Source organism: Zonotrichia albicollis, chromosome W (assembly GCF_047830755.1).
Source record: "Zonotrichia albicollis isolate bZonAlb1 chromosome W, bZonAlb1.hap1, whole genome shotgun sequence".
In the NCBI taxonomy this organism is placed as follows: Eukaryota; Metazoa; Chordata; class Aves; order Passeriformes; family Passerellidae; genus Zonotrichia; species Zonotrichia albicollis.
Window position 1 is genome coordinate 15,644,887 of NC_133859.1, and position 25,227 is coordinate 15,670,113.

A 25,227-nucleotide genomic window follows, 5' to 3' on the forward strand; every position below is an offset into this window, starting at 1 on the left:
GGCAGCACCACCGGTAACACCCTCGCACCTCCCACCGCCACAGACCGCGCTGCTGCCACAGGACCAGCGGGAGACGCCCCAGAGTGGGACAGCTGGGTAGCCTTCGCCATGAGAATAGGGAAGGAACCCCTGATGGTGTGGGGGACATGCCGTCTTTATGGCAGTCAGGATCCACACACCACAATCACAAGCTCCTACGTGACACCCCCCGAGGCGAAAGTCAGTCGAGACGTCAAAACGCTACACGATGTGCAACTCCTGGTGGGATCACTGCAGTGGCTTCGCAACATCGTCCTGATCCCTCCTGAGGTCATAGACCCCTTGTATGACCTCCTGAAAGGAAAGCACCCCTGGGAACCCAAGGAGCTGACGCCGCAAGCAACGAGCTCCATTGACTTCATCGAAAGCAAGATGTCCACGGGCACACTCGCCAGGTGGAACCCAGCCATGCCACTGGACTTATACGTTCACTTTACACCGAGGGGGGGAGTGGGAGCACAGGCCCAAGGACCTTCTGAAAAGGCCCGACCAATTCAATGGGTGGTTCTCGGAAGACCTGCTCGTGCTTTCTCCCCGGGAATTGAATGCATCGCTAACCTCATCATGAAAGGCAGGAAACTCGCTTTGAAACACCTAGGGACTGAGCCGACAAGCATCCACCTTCCGTTTCGCAAGCAACCGACTACGGAGTCAGCCACAATATCGGAGTACCTAGCCCTTGCTCTCACCGGCTTCGGAGGAGAAATCTCCTACTCCTCCAAACCACCCTGGACTAAGCTGCTGACCATTGTTGACATGAACATACCGCCAAAGGTCATGGATCAACCGCAGCCAGGACCGACGGTCTTCACAGACGCTTCCTCCACGACTTCAACCGCAGCAGCAGTGTGGCAGGCAGGAGAACAATGGCATTGTGTCAAAGCATGTGACCCCACACTGTCAGTGCAACAGCTGGAGGCGACAGCAGTCGTCTTGGCGTGCGGACTCTTTCAAGAGGAACACCTCAACATAGTAACGGACTCTATATTCGTGGCAAGGCTTTGCCTAGCCATGGCAGGACCAGGAGTGTCTACATCAGCAGCAGCCCTAATGCTGGAAGAAGCACTCTCCTCACGACAGGGCACCGTGTCAGTCATTCACGTTAACAGCCACGACCCAGTCAAAGGTTACTTCCAGATCGGCAACGACAAAGCGGACGCCGCAGCAAAAAGCATATGGACGTTGCAGGAAGCTCGTCAGCTGCACGAGTCGCTCCACATCGGAGCCAAAGCACTGGCGAAGAGATGCGGGATCCCGACCGCAGACGCAAAACACGTGGTAGCCACCTGTCCTCATTGCCAGAAGTCACCCCTATGGACCAGTGGGGTCAACCCAAGAGGTCTCAAGCCTTCAGAGATCTGGCAATCGGACTTCACCTGGTGTGAACTGCTGAAGCCCCGAGCATGGCTTGCAGTGACAGTGGACACTTATAGCGGAACGATCATAGCCACACAGCACCACAAAACAAATTCCAAGGCCACAATTCAGCACTGGCTGACAGCCATGGCCTGGCTTGGTATCCCCAAGCAGATCAAAAAGGACAACGGGTCCAATTTCACCTCCAAACCAGTACAGGAATTCGCCTCAAAATGGGGCATCACATTAGTGCAAGGTATCCCATATAACAGTACCGGGCAGGCCATAGTGGAGAGAGCGAACCAGGCCCTGAAAACCAAGCTAGAAGTATTGGCAAAAGCAGAGGGCTTTGCCAATGCCATTCCCCCAGGAGATCAAGCGTGCATGCTGGCAACTGCTTTGCTAGCACTGAATCAGTTCCCTAGGGGAGATGAAACAAACAGTCCTATCCAAAAACACTGGGCCAACCGAACGCTAGAGGAGGGCCCACAGGTGGTAATTAGAAATGAGCTGGGTGAATGGGAACGGGGCTAGAGGCTGATGCTCACGGGGAGAGGGTACGCAGCTGTCAAAAAGGACGGCAAAGTCAGGTGGTGTCCACTTAAGTCAATTAAGCCCGACCTTCATAATAAGCAGGATGAGACTGACGAGAATTGTGAGTTTCTGTTTACAGGACATGCTCATGGGGCGTCCTCGTGACGCGTACATGCTCATCCCAGAGGAAAGTGACAGACCACCAAGCCGCTTGGCAGCGCCCGAGAGACCCACACGGGTGAGACCCAAGCATCAACGGTGTTTCTGTGTGATTTTGCTGTTGGGGCTTGTTGCCAGAGGACAAGCCAGCCCAGATCACTACCCCCACCGGCCTTTCAGGTGGGTCATGCCTCACCTTAGTAGCAACAAGGTGCTCAGGGAAACCACCACACCAAACACTCCATCCTTCGTGCTCCGCGTTACCGACCTGTTTCCAGGACAGCCAAAGGTAGACCCCAATTCCCCACACGCCACACACATGTACCCATCCTATTGGTGCCCAGCTTCAAAGCCAGGAAAAAGCTACTGCAATCACCCAGGGTGGGGATATTGTGGGCACTGGGGCTGCGAAACCATTGTTACAGATGCCAGACCGTCGGGGCCTGGGTGGGATCCACAAGAGCCCGACAAATTCTTACAGTTCGCCTGGGCACCCAGCGGCTGCAAAACACCCATCTTCCTCCAGGGAAACTTTTATCGCTATCACCACAAAATCCCAAAAATCCGGAAATGCACTAGCTATAACATGACAGTCTTGCAGCCACATCACCCCAGTTGGGCCATAGGCCGAACGTGGACAGTTGTCCTTCAAGGGTCAAAAGAGAGAGTAAATGTGCGAATTATCAGGCTCCAACCGTCGGCGCCCCGAGCGGTCGGACCAAACAAAGTGATTAAAAGCGTGCCGAAAGGGAAAAACGCAACCTACCCTAAAACCCTACCGACTAGAGTTAGCAAAGTCCCAACCGGCCATGCGGAAGTCTTTCAGACAGACCGCGCGGCCAGGTCGGACTCAGACCCAATCCTTCGTATGTTAGAAGCTACCTTTATATCCCTGAATGAATCCAACCCTAACCTAACCGAATCCTGCTAGCTTTGCTACGATGTCAAACCTCCCTTTTATGAAGGAATCGCTTTAAACACTCCCTTCAGTTACTCCACAGCCGATGCCCCTCACCACTGCAGATGGGAAACGCCTCGCAAAGGAATCACCCTGAGTCAAGTCACAGGCCTGGGCAGATGATTTGGCAATGCAACCCTAGCTAGGCGGAGAGGCAACGTCTGCACCAAAGTTGTCAAGCCTAACAGGAAAAACAATAAGTGGGTAGTCCCATCCGCACCTGGGATGTGGGTTTGCCAGCGATCTGGAGTGAGTCCCTGTGTGTCCCTTGCCAAATTTGATGACTCTAACGACTTTTGTGTCCAAGTTCTGATTGTTCCTAGGGTCCTGTACCACTCAGACGAAGAAGTGTATCACCTTTTTGAGGAACCCAGCTGGCTCCACAAAAGAGAAATAATAACAGGTGTAACTATTGCGATGTTGCTCGGTTTAGGAGCAGCAGGAATGGCAACGGGTGTCTCAGCCATAGCGACACAGTACCAGGGACTGTCCCAGCTGCAAATGACCATCGATGAGGACCTGCAAAGGATCGAGAAATCCATCTCCTTCCTAGAGAAGTCAGTCTCCTCTCTCTCGGAAGTGGTCTTGCAGAACAGGTGAGGTCTGGACCTCCTGTTCATGCAGCAAGGAGGCCTGTGTGCCGCCTTGAGAGAGGAGTGCTGCTTCTATGCAGACCACACAGGAGTCGTAAGAGACTCCATGGCAGAACTCGGAACCAGACTGGCTCAGAGGCAGAAGGACAGGGAAGCCCAACAGGGCTGGTTCGAGTCCTGGTTCAATCAATCACCATGGCTAACCACTCTGATTTCTACCCTAATAGCTCCATTGGCATTGCTGCTTCTAGCGGTTACCTTGGGACCTTGCCTGCTGAACAAGCTGGTCTCATTCGTTCAGGCCCACCTGGAACGGGCCAACATCCTGTTCATCGGCCGGCGAATCCAACCAGGGAACACTGCCAGCCACAAGTCCTAACCTTGACTGGCGAAAACTTACTCAGATGTACCAAACCCCCTTTTCCTTATCAAACTACAACCTTACACCTCATTTCAGTATATGACTACCTCATTCATTTGTGAAAAATGGGGGGGAGATGTAGCAGGTAGGGCCTGGCGTTCGGAAAATCTCGTGATGTTACGGGAAGACAGGGCCCCTGTCCCCTTAGATAAGAAAATTAACATAGGAATGCAGCCCCCTGAACCAGATGCCAGTAACTTTCCACTTGCCCAGTAACTTTCCATCCCTACTAACCATAAATGGTAAAGACCGACCCTCACCTGACGTAGAAGCCCCCTAGACTATAAAACCCCACGAGAAGAGAGAATAAAGGCCTTTGACCGTCCACCATGTTGGTGTTAGCGTGTTTCTTAGGCCCGAGCGACCCTGGGAAAGGGGGTCGCCGTGCTGTCTCCTGAAACCAGGTCGCCTGCCTTCTATCAGAAGGCAACAAATCTTTGAGTATCTCATGACCCATCCTTTCCCACCTTGGATTCTGCCCCTGGGCATCATATGTCACTGGCATTGTCAGATCTCCTGATCCCGGAAATAAATGCTTTTCCTTTGCCAATGCTTTTCTAATTCGCTTCCAATCCATCGTCTTCACTGGCTCTTGAAATTCCTCTTCTTGAGGTTCCGTTGGGATTTGCATGAATAATGGTATTGTGGATGTCATCGGTGATTCATCACGTCTTATTTCTCGCCTTGAGGTTTTTGGCCTCGCTCCCAGATCCGAAAAGGAAACTCAAGGATCCTGTCGATATTTCTCTTTTGCTGTGTCAACTGAATGCAAGAAGCTTTTTGCTGCTTCTGCTGCTGACAGCATCCATGTTGGAACACCCTCCGATGCTGTGATCCTTATGATATCTTCTCCTTGTAGTTGTTCTTCATCTGAGCTTTCATCATCTTCATGAAATCCCGAAGTCGATGGATAATCCCTTTGTTGTGTTGACACTGTCTTCTTTAAAATGCTTTTCTTTTTATATAATGTTGGAAAAAATTGCTGCATTGTTGCAGTCTCGCCACGAGATGGCGCTGTGGCTCTGCCGAACCGATCCGGCATGTCGTGCACTTCTGTCTTCCTGCCACTAGGTGGCGCTGTCACCGGCCTCCCTGGCTCGGATGACGGAGTGAGCTCGACTGCTCCTCTTCCGGCCAGCTGCCATGCCGGCGAACTCATTTGAGACCGTGTTTGCTTGGCTTTTAATTCAGCTGGAATTGGGGCTTGAACACCAGAACGTCTCCCTTGAAGGGGTGAGTCTTGGACTCCGAGGGTTTTAACCAAAGGCACCAAGTCTGGAGAGGGGGTGGAGCCCCAGGATGTGGAATCCCGAGCATGGCCCCTCCTCGCCCGAGACGTAACAGCGGGTCTGGCCCGCCCCCCCACCTGAGTTCTACTCTCTGCGCATGCGTGCTCTTCGAGCCGCTCCCTGTCTCTCCCGAGCTGTCGTCACTCTCTCCCCCTTGTTCCACCTCCGAGGTCTCCTCCCCTCGGTCTGCCCCTGACTCTGTCTCCTCCTCCTCTGACGCCGTGTTCACTCCTCCCCCCACCGGTGTGTGCAGCCCGCCTCCCGCCGGCCTCCGGGAGCGCTCCGCGATCCGGGCCGACCTCCATACCGGGTCTGACGTCACAACCGCGCACCTCCTGCGTCTCACCATGGCAGCCCTCTGGGGCTGCGCAGTTTCCCCCATTTCGCTGCCCGTGTCTGACGCCCCCGCGCTGGTATGTGATTCCCCCCCCGGGTTTTTGCAAGTTTCGCCCGCCGTGCGAGTGTCTGTGTCCCTGCCGGCCGGGACGGCCGCCACCCCTGGTCCTGAGCTGACCAAAGCCGCACCTAAAGACGTGTCTCCCGTTATCTCTTCACCCGCGCTCCCCACTTGCACCGCCGTAGCCTGGCCGCCTTGTTCTGCCACCGCCGCGCCACCGCGAGAAAGCGCCCCCCCCCCCGATCCCTTCTCTCCCCCCTGCTTCCCCCCTTCCGATTCTGAGTTCCCCGTGCTCTCTGGAGTTTGAGCACGCTTTAGGAGTTTCCTGGAGTTTCTGTGTTTTGGGACCGGGGGTTTTAATATTATTTCCTGCTCTCTTTCCTCGAGAGCCCTTTCCCCCTGGCTTCTTAAGGCCAGAGCTAATTCTTTCCCGGAGTCTTGCTCCCTCTCTCCTTCTGAGGGTGCCGCAGCCTTTCGCTGCTTTTCCCGGCATTTCGACTGGACCGATATGCCTTCTAGCATGATTCTTGCTGGCGAGAGCAGCTTTAACGCTGCCTCGTCTTTTTTCGTTGCTAAGAGATATAAATGTCTGTTAATTTCTTGCCAAAACCCCACTTCGAATAGCAGGCATGTTTCTGCTAATGGATAATTAAGTCTTGCCCATAACAATAACTGCTTTAATTCTCTCTTTGGGATCCCTTCTGTGTATGCTTGAGTCACGCCTTGTAAGGCGGACAAAATTTCCCGTTGTTCCTGGGAAAGTGTGCCCCCCATGTTCGTATTTTTGACCTTCTCACCGAATCTGTCATCAGGGCAGTCCGGAGGTCTCGATCTCAGTCCAGCAGGTCACGAGAGATGGTCCCAGAGGCGCCTTCCTGGTTCCGGTCCGGGCTGCTCTGCTACGAATTGTCTTTGGCAGAAGCTGAGAGATGGAATTCTCAGTGACTGCTGTTTTTGCAGACTCTCCTGGCCGTTTTTTTTTTTTCCTTCTTCTTTTTTTTTTTTCTTTCTTCAGGCTTCTCTCCTCAGGAGTTATCAGTGCTCTCCTGGGAGCTCGTCCAAGGTCGGAGCTGCCTTCTTGGCTCTTCAGCTCTTCAGGGCTTCAAGGTTGCTCCCCCCCCGAAAGGTTTTGGTGGGGGTTAGCTCACCCAGCGGATGCCAGGTGTCCGATTTTCGGCTGTTTGGATGGCCTGGAAAGGCCCGGGGTGGCCTTGGGGCAGCCCGCGCTTCAAAGGATGAGAAGAGGCTTCAAATCTTTTCTCGGTCTCGATGTTTATTAATTGCTTATCTAAAAGATTTTCTCTCGGCCCGACAGAGGTCTGCTCAGCAGCCAGCCATGAGCACACTCCCCTGCCCTCCGGGCGGTCACCTATCTTTATACTCAAAGTTACGTATACAATATTTATCATTTTTCCCCAATACCTTTTACCCTTATTAACCAGTGCACTTTTAGTAATGACCAATCCCAAAGTGCCACCATCACCACAGAAGATGGAGGAGAAGAAGAAGAAGGACAGGACACGCCCCAATTCCTCCATCTTACTTCTCTAAACCCCCCCTGTACAGAAATCCTAAACCCTGTGATTCACTCTCTAATTAACTTATCCCTTCATTCACTCCGGTGAAATCCTCCTATCCTCATACAAGTGTCATCTCCTGTGTAGGATCAAAGTCCAGCCAACAGACACTTCTGGCAACATTCCAGGACTCCCGAGCCCCCCAAGGGTGGTCTCGGTGACTCGGCACCTCAGTCCTGAGGTACTGAGATCCCACACATGGCTGTGAAGATTTTGAAGGATTGTGTTGTATGAATTTGTCTGATCATTCGTCTTCTATTCATAAACAGCTGCAAAGTTTCAGAGATTTAGCTAACCAAATTACAACAGATGAACCATTTTGGTTAGCCAGCTTGTTTGATGGTTGGAGGTTTGCACCTTGGTTGAAGGAACTTTGTAAGTTAGGCTTGATTGTGTTAGTGGTGATAATTGCAGTTATGGTAGTGATACCCTGTGCACTTCAATGTGTGCAGAGAATGATGAATAAGACAGTTTCCAGCATCTTTTTTGTTCATTAGGATGGGGGAGATGTTGGGAAGGATGAAAGTTTGACAGGAAAGTGTCACAGATATGTATGCTTAGCAGAAAGATTTTTAAATGTAGAGTCTGATGAAGGAATAGAGATGGAAGCAAGTTTTGATATAGAAGTGTGACGGTGGTCACAGGGATCTTTGAATGAGGGAAGAGACGAGTATTTGACTCCATATTTCAGAAGGCTTGATTTATTATTTATGATATATATTACATTAAAACTACACTAAAAGAATAGAAGAAAAAGTTCTCATCAGAAGGCTAGGCTAAGAATAGAAAAGAATGAATAACAAAAGGTCTGTGGCTCGGACAGAGAGAGAGCCAGCTCTGCCGTGATTGGCCATTAATTCCAAACATCCACACAAGACCCATCACGGATCCACCTCTTGCATTCCACAGCAGCAGATAATCATTGTTTACTTTTTTTTCTGAGGCCTCTCACCTTCTCAGAAGGAAAAATCTTAAGGAAGGATTTTTAATGAAAAGATGTCTGCAACATAGAAGAAAAGAATTGCTGAGCCAGTCTTACTGGATAACCAAGGAGGCAAAGGGTATGTTAGTTAGAAGGGGTTTTTTATGACTTAGAGCAAAGGATAAACCCACCTCAAAAAAGATGTTTTTACCAAGCAGAAAGATAGCACAGGCAAACAAGTCTGCCGATGCTGCAAGTAGAAAAAAGGTCTCAGAATTTTGCACTGCAAAAAAACTGAATAACAACTTCTAGGTTAAACTGTAACGTACTAACTTTTAGTGATTGGAGAATAGTAACTTGAATATGGTAATTATAGTAGTTATGATAGGCTATAGATAATAGTTAAGGTATAGATTGGTTCTAGTGTATTAAGATGCTAAGCAAAGAAAAGTATAAAATGCAATGTAACCAAAAACAAAGGGGCTCCAGGCCTGCCTGCAGCTGGAGCTGACAGCTGTAGGGACAGGCTCTGTCGCCCACGACCCTGGACTGCTGTAATGTCTTGGATAGAATAAACTGCATTTTCGAGAGCCGCCTGGAGACCCCCATCTCTCATTCAGGCTCGTACACTCTTTCTTAATGTGTTTGGCAACTACCAGATGAAAAACCTAAAGATTAAGGAAAAATAAAATCCTAGAGGTTTAGCAGCCCAAAGGAGGGCAAGAGAAGAGGGGAGAGGATCCTCTTTCTCCTTTTGGGGACTTTTAATTAGCAAACTACAGGTCCTTTCAGTAAGGCTTGTTTTCCTAATTAGCTAGAAGGAGAAAGAAAGAACAAGTGAAGAAAGAGGAAGAAAGGAAAGAAAAAAAACCCCTTTATTTCTTCCTGAAAAGCAAAAACAAAAAAAAAAAAAAACAACCCGCTTGCAATTCAGGGACTTTTGTAATACTGGGTATGCTCTCCTGCTCGCTGACATGTTCTGGTTCTCTGCTGCCTCCGGGTTTACTAGTGCACAGCAACTGCTGAAAGCCACTCATGCGGGCCCACAAGACCTCTGCACAAAAGACAACTCTGTGAAAAACGCCAATCACTTGTTTTTAGAATTTACAAAGTTTAACAGTAATAAAATGGTCATAAAAATAGCAATATAATTAGAGTAAAAAAAATTTGAACAATTGGGATTAGGACAATACGAGACAATAAAAACAAAGAGTTAGGGACAGTCCAGGTACCTCTTTCTGGGCAAAATAGGCCCGAAAAAGGACGCACTTTAAAAGACAATTAACCCTTAAAATCAATAGCCTGTTGCATATTCATACACCTCATACATGATTCATAAATCCCATTCAAATACAGAATTCTGTCTGGTCAGCGTCAACTTCTTTCTCTTAATCCCGACAGCGTCTTCAGGACTGAGCAAGGTGGGAAGAACTCGATAAAAGCGCAATAAATTCTCTTTCTTTGAAAGATTTAGGTGTCCTGTGGCTGATATCTTGGTGTGAGTCCTTTCTTTAAAAAAAAAGTATCTTACACAGCATAGTTTCTATTTTAACTTTATGTTATAGCCTGTGAAATTAAGATTTTTTTCATTTTATGTGTTACAAATGTTTTCATATTTCTTCCTTGTGTAATTCCCTGTTTTATTTTGCCAGCATAGTCCAGAAGATGCAAGCAGACAAGAAATATTGCTCAAGCCAAATTATTTACAAAGAATAAGAGTGGGGGTTGTGAAAAATGCATATTTTATGATTGGCTTTTCGCAAATATTAGAATGAATATTATATGTGTTGTGTTAGAAAGCAATGCTGTATTAATTTTCTTAAATACTGTTTTAAATATAGTTTTAGGTTATAAAAATTGTTAAAATAGAAACTATGCTATGTAAGATGCTTTGTTTAACAGAAAGGACTTGCAGCGAGACAGCAGCCACAGGACACCTAAATCTTTTAGAGTAAGGGAGTTTATTGCCTTCTTATCAGAAGAAACTAACTTCTTCCCGCCTTGGAGGCGCTGTTAGGATTAGAAGGAAGAAGCTGACACTGACCAGACGGAATCCTGTGTTTGAATGGAATTTATGCATCATGTATGAGGTGTATGAATATGCAACGGGCTATTGTTCTTAAGGGTTAATCCTTTGTTAACGGGTGTCCTTTTTCGGGCTCGTGATGCCCAGAAAAAGGTACCCGGACGTCCGTAACTCTGTTTTTATTGTCTCATATTGTCCTAATTCAAATTGTCCAAATTATTATTACTCTAATTGTGTTACTATTTTTATAATCATTTTATTACTATTAAACTTTTAAAATTTTAAAAACAAGTTACTGGCGTTTTTCCCATAACCTAAAACTATATTTAACACACTACTTAAGAAAATTAATACAGCATAACTTTCGAACATAACACATATAATATTCCTTTTAATATTTACGAAGAGCCAATCATAAAATACGCATTTTTCCCAGCTCTTTACCCCCCCGGCAGTGCCGAGAGCAAACCACGCCCCGCGCGCAAACCACGCCCCGCGCGCCCTGAGTCGCAGCCAGCGGCAGCCCCTCGCCCGTGGCCCCTGTCATACGTGGCTCCCACTGTCCAACCCTCTCCCGGTCCACAAGCGCGGCCCCCAGCCGCCAGCAGCCTCGCACCGGCGGACCAGCGGTTCTGTGGTTCTGGGATGCAGGGCTTCTGACTGCCGCGGTTACCTTCAGTCGGGTCGGCACCGCTGAAAGTCACCGCACCAGGTGCCCCAGGCCTACTACCGCTAATGTAGACCCGCGTGGTCCCTGGCCTGGAAACCCCGTGCAACTAGACCCGCCCCGCCAGGTGCCCCTGGACTCGGCGAAAGCCGCCCTACTCGCCGCCGGCAGCCCCCCACCACTGCCCGTGACCCTCCGGACGCCGCCCCTCGCGTGGCGCCCCGGTCTCATGGCTCTACGCTGGTGGGTCCCATAGGGATGCCGCTGCGGCTCCACACCCCGGTCCGGGGACACCCGCACTGCTCGGGTGGTCCCTAACCTCCAGCGATGCCGTGTGTAATCTAGGTCAGCGCACCGGACCTCCGCTGCCTCCCCCTACCCTCATTGGGTCAGCACGCACTGGAGACTACGCCCAGCGCGGCCGCGAACGCCACTTTACATAACCCCACCCCCCGGCTTCCTTTGTGCCAGCGGGTCGGGAAACCCTGCCCGCCTCCTCCCCCGTGGTCCTCGCTCAGAAAACCCCGCACACTTGGTTTTCTCCAATTGGCGGTCCCTCTGGTGCCGGCCCCTCGCCACTGGGTACCCTGCCACTCGGTCAGCCCGCTGGTCTCTACTGCTTGGCGTCCCTGAGTCACTGTGGGCAGACGCGCGCATGTGCAGTTTCTCGCCAGCTACGGATCTCCTGCCTCCTTTTCCCCCTGCCCGGGAAACCTCGTATCACTGGGCCAGCACAGGACGCCCCCGCGCTCAGTCTTTTAGTCGCCACTACCAGTGGCAACACCCCCTCTCAAGCCTCAGCTGGTAAGCTCTGGAAGCTATCGCGCTGACTGCGCACCAGAAGCTCACCGTGCTGAGCACTGAGCGCGCCGCTGCTCCCCATGGAACAGTCACACGGCCCCCCCCAACGCTGGAAGGCTGGGAAAGCTGCCGCGACTCCTCGCACTGACACGAGCGTGGTCTCCACTGAACGGCGACTTTCGCCGTCACTTCAAAACCCTCTAAACCTGGCGACCTTCAATCTGACGTTTCCAGATGCTCTTGTGAAAAATGCGTATTATATGATTGGCTTTTCGCAAATATTAAAATGAGTATTATATGTGTTGTGTTAGAAAGTTATGCTGTATTAATTTTCTTAAGTAGTGTGCGTAATAGTTTTAGGTTATAACATAAGGTTAAAATAGAAACTATGCTATGTAGGATACTTTTTTTGTTCTCTAAGAAAGGACTCGCACCGAGATAGCAGCCACAGGACACCTAAATCTTTCAGAGAAAGAGAATTTATTGCCCCTTTATCCAGAGAAACAAACTTCTTCCCGCCTCGCTCAGCCATGATGACGCCGGTCAGGATTAAGAGGAAGAAGTTGATGACCAGACAGAATCCTATGTTTTAATGGAATTTATGCATCATGTATGAGATATATGAATATGCAACAGGCTATTATTTTTAAGGGTTAATTCTGTGTTAATGTGTATCCTTTTTCAGGCTTATTTTGCCGAGAAAAAGGTACCCAGAGGTCCGTAACACTTTGTTTCTATTGTCTCATATTGTCCTAATCCAAATTGTCCAAATTATTATTACTTTAATTATATTGCGATTTTTATAACCATTTTATTATCATTAAACTTTTTGAAATTTTAAAAACAAGTGATTAGCATTTTTCACACTCTTGAGTCTCCTTAAGTCTAATATCCCTCTATCACACCCTATCCCGCCAGCCACAGGGTGCCTGCTTTCCTCTTCCACGCGTCCCACCGTTTTTTCTTCCAACCGTCCAAAATCCCAACACTTCAACAGACCAAGATGGCTCCCGTGTATTGTCCGAAGCTGACTTTTATACACCGGGATTATGGAATTACAATCTGGCCAAAAATTGTTATGAGGATCTTCTAAGTTTCATATCTACCCCCAGCACAGCACACTCCCGGAACTACCCCACACACTTCAAGAATACTCTCAGGCTCTCACATGCACGCAAATACTCACAGTCCTCTAGATGTGCATTTTTCTTCCCTCTTTTGTTATTTAGTCCTTTGCTTTCCCTGGGGTGTATACCTGCAATCACGGATAGTCACAGGAGAACTCGACAGAGCTGCCAAACTTGCAGCAGGGCATGCCTCTCTTTCAAAATCTACAGCCACAGAGATGAGGTTTTTATCTGGAATGAGCCCCCATTTGTGAGAAACGACTGCTCACTTTTAAAATTTCAAAGATTATTAAACTTTAACAAAAAAATACAACAAAAGGACTAAATAAGGAAAAATTACAGTGCTGAGAGCCCCCGTGACTATCAGCCACATGCTCATCTACAAAATGGATGCCCTGCCTTTTATATCCTTAGCCCCTCCTAAAGTTTTGTCAGTCAATGGAAGAGCCTGAGATGAGAGATGTGGGATTCCAGGTGGCTCTTCAAAATGCCATTTATTGTATAGATGTTACAGCAGTCTCAGGTCGTGGGTAACAGAGCCACGCCTACAGCTGCCAGCTACAGCTTATGGGCAAGCCAGAAGACGCTTTAGTTTTGGTTACACTGCATTATATATTTTTCTTTGCTTAGCATCTTAACACATAACAACCAATCAGCATCGTATACAATACCTTTACTATTACCGATAGTCTATCATAACTACAATCATTACCATATTATGGTAATTACTATCCAATCACATGAGTTAGTATGTTAGAGTTTAAGCTTAAAGTTGTTTTTCAGTTTTCTTGCAGTGGAAAATTCTTAGACCATTTTTCTACTTGCCACATTGGCATGTTTGTTTGCCTATGGTATCTTTCTGCTTCTCCTAAGAAATATTTCCGCTTGGTAAAAACATCTTTTTGTTTGTGGTCAACATATCCTTTGCTCTAGTCATAAAACCCTCTTCCAACTCAACCTTTTGTCTTGGTTTGGAAAGACAGGAGTCTGCTAAGGAAGGCAGGAGCCTCCTCTGAAATAGAGAATGTAAACCCTCCCCACCCCTCCAAATTGCTGTAAATTTTAAATTAAGGGGCTCTCAGGCAAAAAAAACATGGAGGCGGGAAATAACAGTTCTTTAATAGGGAAGAAAAAAATAAAAGGATAAAATAAACAATGCAGTACACTACAACAACACTGACAGTCAGAATCCAACCTGACGCCCTGTTGGTCAGGGTGTTGGTAGCAGTCCAATTGGAAATGTGGCTGCAGTCCTCCTGGAGTGTCAGGTGTGGTTCTGCTGGAGCAAGGATCTTGTAGAAAAGGGTGTAGTCTTCTTCGGAAGATCCAGTGGAAGAAGCTGCTGTTCCTCTGGGAAATCCAGTGGAGAAGCCCTGCAGTTATTCCAGAATCCCTGGATTATATCTGGGTAGCAATGCTTGGCTCGTCCCTCTGGGCGGAGCATCTCACAATGGAATGTTATAGTTCTTATCAGTCATGCAGTGACATCCAATAGTCTGTTATCAGCAGATGTGCCCTCCTGAGGTAGGAGTGATTGTGATCACTCAGAAAGAGATAAGGAAAACTGCTCACTTGACAAAAGACAACTGCCATACAGATGGTAATAAAATACATTTTGCCTTGCAATCTGGAGCACCTTTGCTTTCTTAGTTGTCCAGTAATGACCAGCTCAGCAATTCTCAATTTAGACATCTATTTTTCTTCTATATCAAAACTTGTTTCCACCTCTATTCTGTTCTCCAGTTCTACATTCAGAGAGCTTTCTGCCAAGCATACATATCTGTGAAACTTTCTTGTCAAACTTTCATGTTTTCCATCAAGTCAACTCTTTCTCTGCCATTTATTGGTGGAGATTACTTTCTTACATCTTGATTGGAGGTCAGGTGTTGTTACGCTGCGCCTCCTGGTAACAAACCGGCCTTCTCTAAATGCCCTGACTGCTAAGGCTATTACAAGGGGAAGGGAAAAGGGGTCTATGAGGGGGACATATTAAATAACATTACTATACATCTACATAATATTTATCTTTTAATTGTGAGAGCCAAGTATTACATTACTCATCTATAACACTAGCTCTCACTTGTCCTATGTGATGTCCTGCTGAAGGTAGCAGCAACCAGGCTCCCAGAAGCAGCTGAGAGATGCTTCCTCTGGAGCGGGGGGGGGGGTGTCCCAGGTTTCCCCTGAGCCACCCAAGCTCAGGGATGAGGGTCCCTCCCAGGGACGTAGGGTGTTGGAAGGTCCCAGTTCAATGGCCGCTCTTGCAAGCAGAGCCTCACCAACGGTAAGAAGCAGTGAAGGACAAAACTCTGCAGTAGCAGCAAATTCTCCCTGGCGCAGGAGTCCAGCACCAAAACAACCACCTCCCCTCTGATCCCCGAGAGAGAGAAGGCTGAGCCCAGCCCCTAATCCCCAGCCAAGTCTTGGTTAGAACACACACCCCTCACCCACCCCCCGCGTATCTCTGCACTTCCCAAGAGAAACTCCCCAGACAGTGAGCTCACAAGGGACTGCAGCAACTGCATCCCTTCCCCCTTCCTCCCCATCCTGGCCACATCATTTGTCTTTTAAGTACCGTCATTCTTCATCTCTTAGGCTACAAATGGGAGAAAAATTCCCTGAAAGAAGAAAAAAAAAAAAAAAAGGAAAACAACGAACCTTCAACACCTTCCCAGAGATTAACAGCATAGTTTCTATTATTATCACAAATGTGCAATTATTTATCATTTTCATCTATATCCAATTAATAATATCCGCTTAGAAAATCACATCCTATACTTAAACCAAGAGAATTTATATATATTAAAAAACTCCACGGTGTTAGTCAGTCTTGTTTCTGCTGTGTTTAATGAGTGGTTCCTGGTTTTACCTGCATGAGATGAACCCAGGGTTTAATTCCTTACACATTGCGTGCAGCGTAGGTTACCAGGAGGACTTGGAAAGGTCCTTTCCACTTTTTCTTCAAGGGTTCAGAGATCCAGGTCTTTACATATAGAAAATCGCCAGGTTGGTACAGATGAACAAATGCACCCAAAGCAACCGATCCCAACAGAGTTATTAATCGAGAGTCTAGCAAGTTTTTCCTAAAGAAATCAAGTATAGATTTAAATACATTTCTCCCTTTAAATTAATTTCTCCTGGAATTGATAGTGTTTGATACGGCCATCTGTACAGCAATTCATAGGGACTTACTTTGGGTTTTGACCTCTGCTGAATTCTGACTCACAAAAGAGCCAGAGGAAGGGCCTGTGGCCATTTAAGAGGGGTTTTGGCTCATTTTACTAATTTGTCATTTCAAAGTCTCATTCATCCTTTCCACTTTCCCACTAGACTGTGGTCACCAAGGTCTGTGTAAGTCCGATTTTATACCCAGGGTTTTGTTCAGCTGTTGCATCACATCTCCTATAAAATGTGGGCCTCTATCTGAAGACATCCCAAGTGGAAATGAAGCGATAGGCGGAATAAATAGACTCTACAACTAGATATAGTTATGAAGTGGGTATGTATGTCAGCGTCCGGCACAAGCGAGACAGCTCTCATGAAAACTTGTGCCCTGAGCCTCGAGCCTCGGGCTGTCCCACATCTTTATTCACAAAGGTATTCCATATGCAATACATTGCACAACTTTCCCATGCCTATTCAACCTCTGGTCCCGCCTGTCCTCACTTCACATGGTAATCAGATCCACACCCTTCTGGGCATGCATTGTTTGCTGTGGTGGTTGCACGGGGGGTCTCTGGTGGTCTCTGAGGCTGAAGATTGTGGTCTTCCTCATGACTGAACTTTTGAACTTTTCTCCTTTGCGCATGCACTTTTGGTCCCTTGGTGCTTATCTGAGTAGTCTGTCGGCCTTGATGAGTTTGGAGACAGAGGAATTCTTTTATCTGGGCTTTTTGTATCTCTTGGTCTTCTCTGGTATTGTTCTTTAAGCAAGAAGCTTCAGAAATTTGCATTTTCCTATGCCCTTTGCACCATGGCAGAGGTTTCTTCAGTAAAAAGGTTAAAATTCAACACATAGTTCTACAGGCTAAACTTTAAATGCTTAATTCATATTGCTAATTCAAGTGAACTCCAAAAATCTCTATTTTAGGATAAGGGGGAGAATCAGAAAAAAGGAAAAACTCATGGGTTGAGAAAAAAACAGTTTAATATGACAGAAAATGAAGGGAAAAAATAATAATTATGAAAGAATATACAAAACAAGTTGTGAAAAATGCATGCATTTTATTATTGGCTTTTTGTGAATATTAAAATGAATATTATATGTGTTGTGTTAGAAAGCAATGCTGTATTAATTTTCTTAAATACTGTTTTAAATATAGTTTTAGGTTATAAAAATTGTTAAAATAGAAACTATGCTATGTAAGATGCTTTGTTTAACAGAAAGGACTCGCAGCGAGATAGCAGCCACAGGACACCTAAATCTTTTAGAGTAAGGGAGTTTATTGCCTTCTTATCAGAAGAAACTAACTTCTTCTCGCCTTGGAGGCGCTGTTAGGATTAGAAGGAAGAAGCTGACACTGACCAGACGGAATCCTGTGTTTGAATGGAATTTATGCATCATGTATGAGGTGTATGAATATGCAACGGGCTATTGTTCTTAAGGGTTAATCCTTTGTTAACGGGTGTCCTTTTTCGGGCTCGTGATGCCCAGAAAAAGGTACCCGGACGTCCGTAACTCTTTGTTTTTATTGTCTCATATTGTCCTAATTCAATTTGTCCAAAGTGTTATTACTCTAATTGTGTTACTATTTTTATAATCATTTAATTACTATTAAACTTTAAAAATTTTAAAAACAAGTGATTGGCGTTTTTCACACAAGTGATGCACAATGCAGTTGCTCACTACCTGCTGACTGATGCCAGCCAGACCCTGAGCAGCGATCAGCAACTCTCAGCCAGCACCCCCCTCCCCCAGTTTATATACTGAGCATGATGTCATATGTTGTAGAATATATCTTTGGCCAGTTCTGTAGGGGGATAGAATATAAGAAAATAAAGATAGCGAACAAAGTAATCTTACCCCTAAGGAGTTGCACCTGGGCCAGTTATCAAAGATTAGGAACAGGCCTGACTTTAACAGGCCACAGCTGTAACCAATGAGAAGAGTGCTATAAAACAGTGGGGTGGCTGATTGAGCAGGGAACTGGAGTCAGTTTGCTACTTTGTGAAGAAGAGTCAGTGCTCTGTGCAGCTGCCCATGAGAAACACCAAGAAGGTATGAAACTGTTGTGATAAGAAGACAACAGTATGGAACCCCTGCAATAGGATGACAACACAGTTCAGGTCACTTGTCCTGGTTATGCTTCCTCACAGCTCTTTATTACGTTTATTATCCAGATGTTTTGTGGGGTTGGAGGTCAGAGACAGGGATCACACGCACACCAAAGCTCCATGTGACAAACAGCCTGGAGTTTATTCCTCCAGCTCCTTTTATGGGCGCTCCAATTACACATGTGATTGGTTGAGGTCTTAGCCCCATCCAGGTCTCTGGCCAGTGATACATCTGCATTTAGAACAGAATTATATTGGCTGAGAGTCCCGGTGTAGATTGAATCCAACCTATCCTTGCTACCCCAGGGACTCCAATGCCACAGCTCCTTGTACACTCCCATTCTCCTTACTGGCAGGGCAGTATGAGAAGCAGAATAGTTACTGACTTAGTGTAAAGCACTGCTCAGCAACAACCAAAACATCAGTGTGCTTTTAACATTATTCTCATCCTAAATCCAAACCACAGAACTGTACCAGCTGCTAGGAAGAAAATTAACTCTGTCCCAGCCAAAACCAAGATGTGATTTTAAAAAACCCAAACCAATAAAAACTATAAGATTTAATTTAATCAAGAACTACTCTTGAGGAAAAAACAGTAATATTTAAAACTATCATCTGACACTTCTTTATACAAGGACAATTTATTGCTTGTAGGATCATGGCTATAAATTTCTTTTGTAACCCTGGATGCTAAATGTCCTAGATTGCAAGGCAATGTGTATTCTATTTGCCATCTCTTAGAGGTGTGGCAGTTATGGTCTGTTAATTGTGCAGTTTTGTTTATCTCTTCCACAAACCAATCCTCCTTCCAGGGAGACATCTGCTGTTAATGGGCTATTGAATGTCACTGCATGACCGATAAAATTACAGCATCCCATTGTGAGATGCTCTGCCCAGAGGGAGGAGCCAAGCATTCCTAACTAGATATAATATGAGCTTTTGGAACACCAGAACAGCCTTTCCACTGGATTCCCAAAGGAACAGCTGCCTTTTCCGGTAGATCTTCAGAGAAAGACTACACCCTTCTACAAGATCACTGCTTCAACAGAACCACACCTGCCACTCCAGGAGGACTGCAGCCACCATTCTAATTGGACTGCTACCAACACCCTGACTAACAGGGTGTCAGGTCATATTCTGACTCTGTCAGTAGTTTGTTTTGTATTACTGCATTGTTTATTTTATTTTTTATTTTCTTCCTTAATAAATAACTGTTATTCCTGCTCCCATATCTTTACCTGAGAGCCCCCCTTAATTTCAAATTTATATCAATTCGAAGGAAGGGGGTTTACAGTTTCCAGTTCAGGAGAGGCTCCTGCCTTCCTTAGCAGGCACCTGTCTTTTCAAACAAAGACACTAAATTTATTCCTTTTACCTTCATCCAGGTAAGTTCTTATTGTGATTGAGTAAGCTTTCAGGAATTCATTTTTCCCCTACTCCAGTATATAGCCTGAAGGAGTCTACTATAGTTATAGGTTTGCCTTTAACTTAAAATATCAAGCATTTTTGCCTAAGGAAAAAAACACCAAACTTCACTCTCACTTCACCCTAGCTAAACATTGAGAAAGTTATACTAACAGGAACACCATATTTATAAAGCAGGCAAGAGATTTTTAGAGAGAATTAATGCTTCCAGAAAGCCAAGAGCAATTTAAAGTCAGATAGAAAATAGCAGTAAAAAGAGAAGTGTGAGCTTTTCTCAACTATCTTTATGTATTTTAATTTTGAAGTCTCATTATAAAAAATTAAATGCCAATGTTTTGTTTATTTAATCTGTTCAGGAAAACCTTCAGTCAATGCACTAATTCAGTGTCAGTGTTTGGATGTTGCAGTCATGTACAGATACTCTGTCCAGACAACTCAGTGATTTGTAAAAAGGATTTTGTTTATTGTAGTACATATCAGGTTTAAGGACACTCTTGAATTATAATAGCCCAATTATCAGGTTATCATTCAATTCAATTAAATTAATGTAGTTAATTAAAGAAAAATTTTGCACACACTTGTACCAGTTGAAGCTATTATTTCATTTGAACTTGTAAATAATCACATTAAACTGAGGTATATACACAGGTATATATAGTGGATATTTTCGGCCCCAACGAAGGAGGAATGACGAGGAGGACTCCATCTTATCAGAAGGCTAATTAATTACTTTATTATACGATATTATTCTATATTATATTACACTATATTATATTAGATCTAAACTGAATCTGCCAAGCACTCAACTGCATGCAACTGCACAGAATCTTGTGACTGTCGGCCGACAGTCCTGACACACACACACACACTTGGCCCTGATAAGCCAAGGAAACAAAACACCATCACTTTGTGTAAACAATCTCCATATTGCATTCTACTTTGGCACAAACACAGGCACAGCAAGTGAGATAAGAATTGTCCTTCCCTTCTCTGAGGTTCAGAGAATGTGAAACCCAGAAATATTCTTGGGAAGTCGTGCCTTGCTTTTCTCTGTGAAGAGAAATGTGGCTACAGGTATACAAGGGTGCTGTGGATTAACCCCAGTAGGCAGCTGAGCACCACACAACTGCTTGCTCAACCTCAGCCCATCCATAGTGGGATGGTAGAGAGAATTAGAAGGGTAAAATTAAGAAAACTCGTGGACTGAGATAAAGGCAGTTTTATAGGTAAAGCAAAAGCCGCATGCACGAGAAAAGCAAAATAAGGAATTCGTTCACTACTGCCCATCAGCAGGCAGGTGTTTTGCCAGCCCCAGGAAAGCAGAGGTTCACATATGCAGCAGTTACTTGGAAAGACAAATGCCATCACACCAAACATTCCCCCCTGCCTCCTTTCTTCTCTCAGATTTATATAGGGAGCATGACACCAAATGGTCTAGAATATCCCTTTTGTCAGTTGGGGTCACCTGTCCTGGCTGTGTCCCCTCCCAGCTGCTTGTGCACCCCCATCTTGATTGCTGTGGGAGCAGTGTGGAAGCAGAAAAGGCCTTGGTTCTGTGTAAGCCCTGCTCAGATAAACAAAAACATCCCTTTTTTATCAACATTGTTTTTATCACAAATACAAAATAGAGCCCCTTGCAGCTACCATGAAGAAATTAACTCTGTCCCAGCCATAACCAGTACACTGGAAAAGAGAATTGAGACAGTTTGCCCAAGTGAAAGCTGTCTAGTTTGCCCTAGAGATTGCCAGTGGCCAGTACTCTATTTAAATTTTGACTCATGGATGATGGCAAATGCCCTGTGGGGGTGGCTACAGCAATGGAAATGGACCAACTGGCAGCACAGAGGCAAACTCATCTGGGCAAGTGTTGTAGTGTGTTTTTTATTCGGCATGTTTACTGTTTAATTTGTGGTTTTGTAATCCCTCTGTATATTTCTCCCCGTCTTTAGAGTGGCACAGACTTGCTGTTTTGTTATTCAGTTTAGTTGTGTCGGTTTCTTTGTGTATTACCTAGCTATTCCCTGCCAAGTTTCAAACCCCCTCCTCCTATCCAGTTGTTAACCCCTCCTGTCCCAAGCTGTTCCCATCCCTTGAAATCCTTCATTGGTCTACACATTGTATTCCCTGCCTTGTGTTCCACCCCCAGCTCTCCCGATTAGCTAGAGACTGTATCCTCCCCTGAGACCTCCCCCCTCCGTTTATAAGCTGTTGTTTGCCCTCAGTTTGGGGCCTAGGACCTGGACTTGGGGAGTTTTACCATCAAATAAAGTTACCCCAGTTCCACCCCAGGCCCGTGCTGCAGCCTTTTGTTTCTGCGCCGAACCTCTACTGGTAGCTGGGTTTCTGCAGAGCTCAAAAAGGGGGACTGTCGCACTCCCTGTTATCATCTAGCCAGGACAACGCACACCGCGACAATTTCACAACAGGCAAGATATTATTGCCTAGATAAAAAAAACATTGCTTCAAAGGTCCATAGTATATATACTCACATACCCAAAAGCTGTGCTACTGAAGTGTGGGAACTCAGCACAGCATTCCTGATGAGCAGAGTCACCAAGACAACCCTTGGGGGCCTCGGAAGTCCTGGAACGTTGCCAGAAGTGTTTGGTGGTTAGACTTTGATCCTGCACAGGACATAACAGCTGTATGAGGATGGGAGGATCACACGGGGATAAGTGGTGAAAGGATAGATTAATTATAGTGTGAAACACAGGTTTTAGAATCTCGGTACAGGGGAGTTCTAGGAGACAAGATGGAGGAATTAGGGCGTGTCCTGTCCTTCTTCTTCTTCTTGTCATCCATCTTCGATGGTGATGATGGCACTTTGAGATTGGTTTTTACTGAATGTGCACTTGTCAATAAGGGTGAAAGGTATTGGGGAGAAAAGGTAAATATCTTACATGTAGTTTTTGGTATAAAGATAAGCGACCGCCCCGAGGGCAGTCAGTGTGCTCATGGCTGGCTTGCTGTGCGGACCTCTGTCAGGCCGGGAGAAAATATTGTAGATAAGAATTAATAAACAACTCTGAAGAACTGAAAAACCTGAAGACTCCTTTCATCCTTTGGAGCGCGGGCTGCCCCAAGGCCATCCAGAGCCTTACCAGGCCATTAGAACAGCCGAGGAACGGGACACTGAAGAACGCTGAAACTACAAGCAGGAAGACCAGGCTGCAAGAACTGAAGTGACTCAGGTGAGGGAAACTGAAGAAACTAAGAAGATTAAGGAGAATATAACATAAAATGTAGATGTCTCCCAAATTTTGCAATTAGGAGTTTAAGTGGTGAAACAGAACCTTATTCTGCTTGAATCTTAAGCTTGTCTAGTATTGACAGTGATTGCAAGGAGGGCTGGCCAATGTAAGTAAAGCACCTTCATTTCTTCAAGCATAAAGAAAAGGGCATATAAATGAGCCTTGCTTGGTCTTATCCTATGCAAGCTGTAACAGCTCCAGAGCTCAGTCCCCAAGGGGACTGGGTGCTAGAAGCCAGCTCGCTCTCAGACCAAGGCCGCGGGTCAGCCCCTAGCAAGCAGGGAGATATTCAGCTCTTATAGTGATTAGGCAGCTCTTGTGATTTCAGCTTTGCTTGCTAGGTAGCTTTTCCCTTGGCCTAAGGCTCCAGCAGACGGTAGAGAGAGGAGAAGCAGAAGACGCTGGCTGTTCCACGAGTATGGCTTTATTGGAGGGTCTGTGAAGGGTCTCAGCTCTTCTTCTTCTGAGTTAGTAGGGGTACAGTATGCTACTTTTATACCCTTGGCCCGGATCCAATCCTGACCAATGGCAAAGGCGTTAGAGTGACCATAAGTGACCAATAATAGGGTTAACAAGATATTGCCTTACATGGCTATAGGGATAAGGTACAAGGCGGATGTCCCTGGAGACAGGAAACTTCTTTGCCGCTGTGTCAGCATTCTGTTCTCCAAGGGGCCCTGGCTAAACCTGAGGGGTTTACTACAACTCCACTTTCTGTTTTTACAAAAAATGCATTCGCGAGAGTTCTTTTGAAACAGTGAACAAGACACAAGAACATAGCTAACACCGTAAAAATTACAAGGAGAATCAACAACAATCCCTTAACTAAAGATGCGGCCCATCCTGTTAGTCCCCATTACCCGAAAATTTCATTGACCCAATCTGGGATTCTTTCTACTTTCAAGTCCTTCACGAGATCTTTCAGTTTCTGGATGTTTGCATGGATGGATTCCGAACGCGAAGAGAGGTTGAAGCAACACATTCCTTCGAAGTCCTCACATCCATGTCCGTGGGCAAGCAGCAGGAAGTCGATTGCTGCTCGGTTTTGGAGTGAAGCTTGTCTTGTGGTTTCTTCTTCTTTTAAGAGATCACTCAGGGCTGCTGATGTGGCGTTAGCTTGTTTACTGAGCCAGCACCCAAGGTGATTGATTTCACCGAGGGCTTTAGCTGCAGCTACCCAGGGTAAAAACAGAGAGACTGCAATCTTTTTTGGTCTGTTCCAATCGTATAATCTCGGATCACAATTTTCATCGAATTCAGTGTAGGACCTTTTTTCACGTTTTGATTCTCTTTCTTTTTTCCAATTATGTAACAGGGTGATGTTTGGAGTAAGGGTAGAAAGTTTTCCCAGAGTACAGGGACCTCCCTGGAGTCGGGAGGGGATCCCTGCCCATACTCTGTCACCACAGATGAGAAACATTCCCTTGGGTAATACTTTGGGATGGAGAGAGGACACAGAAATTACACGTGCAGTGTAATTGCACCAATCATGAGGGTTATAGGCTTTGTTCACTGGTGATACATCTTTTCGATATGTGTTTTTATGTTGGTCAATTTCTGGCCAATCATTTTTCGGACGCCTAAAGTAAAATTTGACACAATATGTGGCCTTGGAGGATCCCAATAGATCCAATTCTTGGGGTTCCTCTCGAGCATCTGGCAGAATTTTTGTCCACTCATCCCAAGTATCAGCCCCATTGGGTCTCTTACCTGTGGTGTGGAGAACCTCTGAGTTCTGGACAGGCCAATCGTCTGCTATAAAGGGAATTCCTACTAGACATGTAGAAAGTGGATTATCTATGCTTCCCATAGACAAGCACGTTTTCTTGTTTTAATGTTTTTGCTAAGGTTACCCAAACATTATGGCTAGGCTGAGGGCTAATCCAGCCGAAGGCACGCGGTACGGTGTAGAGCATCCAGGCAGCGGTGAGGACAGCACCGACGGAGATATTTTTCATCTTTGGGCAGAATTAGGGCTTCTGATAGGGAATATAAGCACAATTTCTTATCTTTATGATGAGAGGGATTTCTGCCTTGTTCTTTTCTGTATTCCCCTCCTCCCCCCCTTTTTCTTTTAATTTCTAAGCTGCACTACGGGAGGAGGAGCGGGTAGAAGGCTATGAGGTTTTAAGGTTAGGGAAAGGGAATAATAAGGCTTTTTACAATACAACACACAGTGTAATAACACATAATTCAGAGAACACTTTTGTGTTAAGGCTATCTGTGGCCTATTACAGCAGACTGTTATTTAACTTTCTGTTTTGTCTGCTGCCTTGTAATGGGGCAGTCTGTTCTTGTGTTTGTGGGTGTTCGGCGACGCCTTCGTCTCCAGGCTGAGCTGATTTGGTTTTGAGGTGGTCTTCTGTTTGCCTCAGGAGAGTTCTTGTCCTCGTCTGTAGTAGTGTTCGCTG